Source organism: Chiloscyllium plagiosum, chromosome 8 (genome assembly GCF_004010195.1).
Source record: "Chiloscyllium plagiosum isolate BGI_BamShark_2017 chromosome 8, ASM401019v2, whole genome shotgun sequence".
Lineage (NCBI taxonomy): Eukaryota > Metazoa > Chordata > Chondrichthyes > Orectolobiformes > Hemiscylliidae > Chiloscyllium > Chiloscyllium plagiosum.
Window position 1 is genome coordinate 93190998 of NC_057717.1, and position 6622 is coordinate 93197619.

At 45.7% G+C, this 6622-nt stretch overlaps 1 protein-coding gene across 2 annotated transcripts in view; it reads right to left on the bottom strand.

Moving 5' to 3' along the window:
- Nucleotides 1-1099, bottom strand: part of LOC122552443 (adhesion G protein-coupled receptor E4-like) — a 21582-nt gene extending 20483 nt beyond the window's left edge. For both annotated transcript variants that reach the window (XM_043695171.1, XM_043695172.1), the window contains exon 1: nucleotides 1000-1099. The gene's annotated coding sequence lies outside the window, so the exon portion shown is untranslated. The remainder of the gene's footprint in view (nucleotides 1-999) is intronic.
- Between the last annotated feature and the right edge of the window lie 5523 nt (nucleotides 1100-6622).

Consider the following 6622-nt stretch of genomic DNA (forward strand, 5'->3'; position numbering starts at 1 on the left):
TCAAAGTTTGTGTGAAGATTTGTAGCTCGGGTGCTCGTTGTTGTGGTTCTGTTCGCCGAGTTGGAAGTTTTTGTTGCAAACGTTTCGTCCCCTGGCTAGGTGACATCATCAGTGCTTGGGAGCCTCTTGCGAAGCGCTTCTTTGATGTTTCCTCTGGTGTTTATAGTGGTCTGTCCCTGCCGTTTCCGGTTGTCAGTTTCAGCTGTCCGCTGTCGTGGTTGGTATATTGGGTACCCAGCACTGATGATGTCGCCTAGCCAGGGGACGAAACGTTTGCAACAAAAACTTCCAGCTCGGCGAACAGAACCACAACAACGAGCACCCGAGCTACAAATCTTCGCACAAACTTTGAATACATGAACACAGAAGAAGATGGATTCATTGTCATGCAATGTAACTGTAAGTCAGATACTGGTATGATGTTCCCAGTAACTGTGGGAATCTAATCTAATAAAAAAAACAGAACCAAGGATCACAGTCTAAGGATACAGGGAAAGCTATGTATGACTGAGATGAGGAGAAATATCTTCACCCAGACACTGGTTACCTGTGGAATTCACTGCAATAGAAAGCGATTGAGGCCGAAGCATTGAATGTTTTCAAGAAGGAGTTAGATATAGTTCTTTGGGCTAAAGGGATCAAAGGGGAAACGCGGGAACAGGGGACTGATGTGGATGGTCAGCAACGACCACATTGAATGGCACAGCAGGCTCGAAGGGCTGAATGGCCTACTCTTGCTCCTGTTTTCTATGTTTCTGTGTTCAAGTCTCAGCTTGAAGACAATTCTTGACTTTGCCTTCTCCTCAGACAGTTTGTCTAATAGTGTGGCATCAAACCCACACAATAAAAGAATTGCATGGCGGTATCTGCGGGTCGTGATGGTTCCACAATAAATCAGTCTCCCTGCCGCCTCTGCCCTGTGCTATTGACAGTAACTGGACACGGACACGGCTCAGTGACCGGCATGTGGTTCAGTAGCAATGGGAGTTCAGTTCCTACCGTGATCTCATATTGAGCCAGGAGCACTGCAAAGCTGGAGAGGACACTTCATCTGCACTCCGTGTGAGTCGCATTCGTGGCCGCGAGGTAACAACTTGATGGAGACCAGTTGCCACCTTCCTCAGAAGGTATCCAAGCGACGCAAACCTTTTCCCCTTGGGTTACGCCTTCCTGCAAGAAAGCATCAGTTCTCATTCAGTGTTGCAGAAGCAAAGAATGTAATTGGCCAAGGCTCCCATGAGAGCATCCTTCAGGCTGCAGAGCTCTCACTGTTGCCAAGGGCAAGGGGGTGTACATTCATGGAAGCTCCTGCAAGGTCCCCACTCACATAGACTCATATAATACAGAACAAGCCCTTTGCCCCATCGAGGCTGTACTGCCAAATATACAGGCTGTGCATTTCAGTCCGCTAACAACCTCTGGGTTTCCTCAAAGCCTCCTACCTTTCATTTTACAATGATGCCTCCCTTGTTAGTGGCTCTTCAACTGAGGGGAACAGCTGCTTCCTTTCCCCGCTGCCCCATGCTATTTCAGAGACATGGATAGAGCAGGGCCAGGAATGTATGTTGCAAATTCCAGGGTTTAGCTCTTTCATTAAGAACAGGGAAGGCTGTAAAAGAGGGGGAGGTGTGGCCTTGTTAGTCAAGGACAGCATAACAGTGGCTGAAAGAACTTTTGACGAGGGCCCGTCTCCTAAGGTAGTATAGGTTGGGGTTAGAAACAGGAGAGGAGAGGTCACACTGTGGGAGCTTTTTTATCGGCCTCTTCAGAGTTCCAAGGATGTTGAGCAGAGAATCAGCAAAACGATTCTGGATAGGAGTGAAAGGAACAGGGTGGTCATGATGGGGTCTTTAACTTCTCCAGCATTGACTGGAAATGCTATAACTCTACGATGTCAGATGGATCAGTTTTTGTCTAATGTGCGCAAGAGGATTTCCTGACACAGTATGTTGAAGGTCAGACAGGAGGGGAGGCCACACTGGATCTGGTGCTTGGTAATGAACCAGGCCAGGTGGTAGGTGAGCATTTTGGAGAGAGTGAGCATAATTCGGTTACATTTAGTTTAGCAATGAAAAGAGATAGGTACATGCCACAGGACAAGATTTGTAGAAGGGGGAAGGGCAATTATAAGTCAATTAGGCAAGATTTAGGATGCATAGAATGGGGTAGCAAAATGCAGGAGAGAAGGACAATCGAAATGTGGAGCTGGTTTAAGGAATAGATATTGCATGTCCTTGATAGGTATGTCCCTGTCAGGCAGGCAGGAAGTAATAAGGTAAGGGAACAGTGGTTTACCAAAGAAATTGCATTTCTTGTTAAGTAGAAGAAGGAGGCAAATGTGACGATAAGACGAGATGGTTCAGGTGAGGCGATAGAAATTTACAGATTAGCTCAGAAGGATTTGAAGAGAGAGTTAAGAACAGCAAAGAGAGGACATGAGTAATCTTTAGCAGGTGGAATAAAGGAGAACCCGAAAGCATTCTATCGGTATGCAGAAAATAAGAGGACGTCTCGGGGAGGAATAGGGCCAGTCAAAGATGGAAGTTGTGTATGGATCCTTGCTGGAAAAGCGCAGCAGGTCAGGCAGCATCTAGGGAACAGGAGAATCGACGTTTCGGGCATTAGCCCTTCTTCAGGGCTAATGCCCGAAACGTCGATTCTCCTGTTCCCTAGATGCTGCCTGACCTGCTGCGCTTTTCCAGCAACACATTTCCATCCATGAGTAATCTTTAGCAGATGGAATAAAGGAGAACCCGAAAGCATTCTATCGGTATGCAGAAAATAAGAGGACGTCTCAGGTAGGAATAGGGCCAGTCAAAGACAGAAGTTGTGTATGGATCCTGTGGAGGTTGGAGAGGTGTTAAACAAATATTTCTCATCTGTTTTCACTCAGGTAAAGGAGAATGTTGTTGAAGAGAAGAATGAGATACAGGATATTAGACTAGAAAGGATCGAGGTTAGTTACAAACAGGTGTTATCAATTCTAGAAGGAGTGAAAGTAGACAAGTCCCCTGGGCCAGATGGGATTTAGCCAAGGATTCTCTGGGAAGCTAGGGAGGTGCTGTTGGAGCTTTTGGCTTTGATCTTTGAGTCGTCATTGTCTACAAGTTTAGTACCAGAGGACTGGAGGATTGCAAATGTTGTGCCCTTGTTCAAGAAGGGCAGTAGAGATGACCCAAGTAATTATAGACCAGTGAGCCATACGTTTGCTGTAGGAAAAGTTTTGGAAAGGATTGTAAGAGATAGGATTTATAACCATCTCGCAAGCAACAATTTGATTGCAGATAGTCAACAATGGTTTTGTCAAGGGCACGTCATGTCTCACAAACCTCATTGAGTGTTTTGAGAAGGTGACCAAGCATGTGAAGAGGGTAGGGCAGTTGACGTGGTGTACATGGACTTCAGCAAAGCCTTTGGTAAGATTCCACATGGTAGTCTGTTGGAGAAAATGCAGAGGCATAGAATTGAGGGTGATTTAGCAATTTGGATTAGAAATGGCATTCTGTAAGAAGGCAGTGAGTGGTGGTTGATGGAAAATATTCAGCCTGGAATCCAGTTACTAGTGGTGTGCTACAAGGATCTGTTTTTGGGACCACTGCTGTTTGTCATTTTTAGAAATCACTTGGATGCAGGCCTAGGTTAATGGGTTAGTACGTTTGCAGATAACACTAAAATCAGTGGAGTAGTGGACAGTGTGGAAGAATATTGCAGGTTGCAGGGGGTCTTGGATAAACTGCAGAATTAAGCTGAGAGGTGGCAAATGGAGTTCAATGCAGCTAAATGTGAGGTGATTCACTTTGGGAAGAATAACAGGAAGATAGAATACTGGGTTAATGGAAAGATTCTTGGTAGTGTGCAGAGGGATCCATGTATATAGATCCCTGAAAGTTGCCACATAGGTTGATAGTGCTATTAAGAAGGCACATGGTGTGTTAGGTTTTATTGGTAAAGGGATTGAGTTCCGGAGCCATAATGTCATGCTGCAACTCTCCAAAATGCTAATGCAACCGCACTTGGAATATTGTTTTCAGTTCTGATCACCCCATTACAGGAAGGATCCGGAAGCATTGGAAAAGGTGCAGAGGAGATTTACCAGTATGTTGCCAGGTCTGGAGGGAAGGTCTTATGACAGAAACTGAGAGACCTGGGACTGTTCTCAGTGGAAATAAGAAGGCTAAGAGGGGATTTGATAAGAGTCATACAAGGTGATCAGAAGATTAGATAGGCTGGACAGTGAAAGTTTTTTTTCCTAGGATGATGACGGCAGCTTGTACAAGGGGGCAGAGCTACAAATTGAGGGGTGATAGATTGAAGACAGATGTCAAAGACAGGTTCTTTACTCAGAGAGTGGTAAGGGTGTGGAATGCCCTCACCTGCCAATGTAGGTAACTCAGCCACATTAGGAAGATTTAATCAATCCTTGGATAAGCACAATGGATGATGATTGTGTAAGGGGATGGGCTTAGATTAGTTCACAGGTCAGCGCAACATCGAGGATTGAAGGGCCTGTTCTGTGCTGTGTTGTTCTGTGTTCTATGCCCCTCCATAATCTCGCACACCTTTATCAGATCCCCCTCTACCTTCTCTGTTCCAAAGAAAACAACCTGAGCTTATCCAGCCTCTCTGACCAAGTCTCTGGATACTTTCAAGAAAGAGATGGCTAGAGCTCTTAAAGATAGTGGAATCAAGGGTTATGGGGAAAAGGCAGGAGCAGGATAATGATTGAGGATGATCAGCCATGATCATAATGAATGGTGGTGCTGGCTTGAAGGGCCAAATGGCCTACTCCTGCACTTATTGTCTATTGTCTCTCCGTCGCCAAAATACCTCATCTCAGGCAACGTCCTGGTGAATCACCTCTGCACCCTGTCCAATGCAATCACATCCTTCCTGTAGTGTGGGGACCAGAACTGCACACAGTACTCCAGCTGTTGCCTCACCGACATCCGATACACCTCCAACATAAACCCCCTGCTCTTATAAACTACGCCACAACTGATAAAGCCAAGTAGGTAAAAACAATGACTGCAGATGCTGGAAACCAAATTCTGGATTAGAGTGGTGCTGGAAAAGCACAGCAGTTCAGGCAGCATCCAAGGAGCAGGAAAATCGACGTTTCGGGCAAAAGCCCTTCATCAGGATTCCTGATGAAGAGCTTTTGCCCAAAACATCGATTTTCCTGCTCCTCCTGCTGTACTTTTCAAGCACCACTCTAATCCAGGATCTGATAAAGCCAAGTGTCCGTATGCCCAATTAACCTGTCCTCCCATCTTCAGGGACAGGTGGACAAACACCCCAAGATCCCTCTGTTCCTCTGAGCTTCCTCATGTCCGGCCATTCATGGAGTTGGCTTGAAGTGAGGAGAAAGAGGGTTGTGGTGGGTTGACGTTTTTCAGTCTGGAGGCCTGTGACCAGCGGTGTGCAATAAGGATCAGTGATGAGTCCACTGTTGTTCATCATTTATATCAATGATTTGAATGGGAATATAGGTGAAATGGCAAGCAAGTTTGGAGATGACAACATAATTGGTGGTGGAGTGGACAGTGAAGGAGGTAATGAGACCTTAAACAGATGGGCCAATGGACTGAGGACTGACAGATGGAGTTTAATTTAAATAAATGTGTTGCCTTTCGGAAAGGCAAATCAGGCAGGACTAAGACACTAAGTGGTAAGGTCCTGGGGAGTGTTGCTGAACAAAGAGACCTTGGAGTGCAGATTCATTGTTCCTTGAAGGTGGAGTCACCGCAAGACAGGAGAGTGAAGCAGGCATTTGGTATGCTTCCCTTTATTGGTCAGTGCATTGAGTAAAGGAGTTGGGGGATCATGTTGTGATTGTACAGGACATTGGTGAGGCAACTTTCAGAATACTGCATTCAATTCTGGTCTCCCAGCTAGAGGAATGATGTTGTTAAACTTGAAAGGGTACAGAAAAAATTACAAGGACGTTGCCAGGGTTGGAGGTTTGAAATAGAGGGAGAGGCTGAATAGGCTGGAGCTTTGGAGGCTGAAGAATGACCTTATGGAGGTTTATAAAATCATGAATGGGCATGGATAGGGTGAATGGTCAGGGTAGGGATGTCCCAAGCTAGAGGGAATAGGTTTAAGGTGAGAGAGGAAAGATTTGGGGGCAACCTTTTCACACAAAGGATGGTACAGGTAAGGAGCGAGCTGTCAGAGGAAGTGGGAGAGGCTGGTACAATTACAACATTTAAAAGGGATCTGTATGGATAAGTGAATAACAAGGCCTGAAAGGGATATGGGTCAAATGCTGGCAAATTGTACCAGATTGGTTTCGGATATCTGGTCAGCATGGACAAATTGGACCAAAGGATCTTATCTGTGCTGTACAGCTCATCCAAAGTGCATCACCTCACATTTCTCAGGGGTAAACTCCACCTTCCATTAATCTACTGTTCTGACCAATCCATTTCTATCCTACTGTAATTTAACACCTTCCTCTTCACCGTCAACTTCCCGAGTAACCTTTGTGCCATTCCCAAACTTACTTATCATTCCCGCCAAATTCTCACCTATGGAGCCAGTGCTTATCCCTGTGGTACACCTCTACACACTGGGCTCCCTATCATCACCCTCTGTCTCCTACCAATAAGACAGCTTTGCA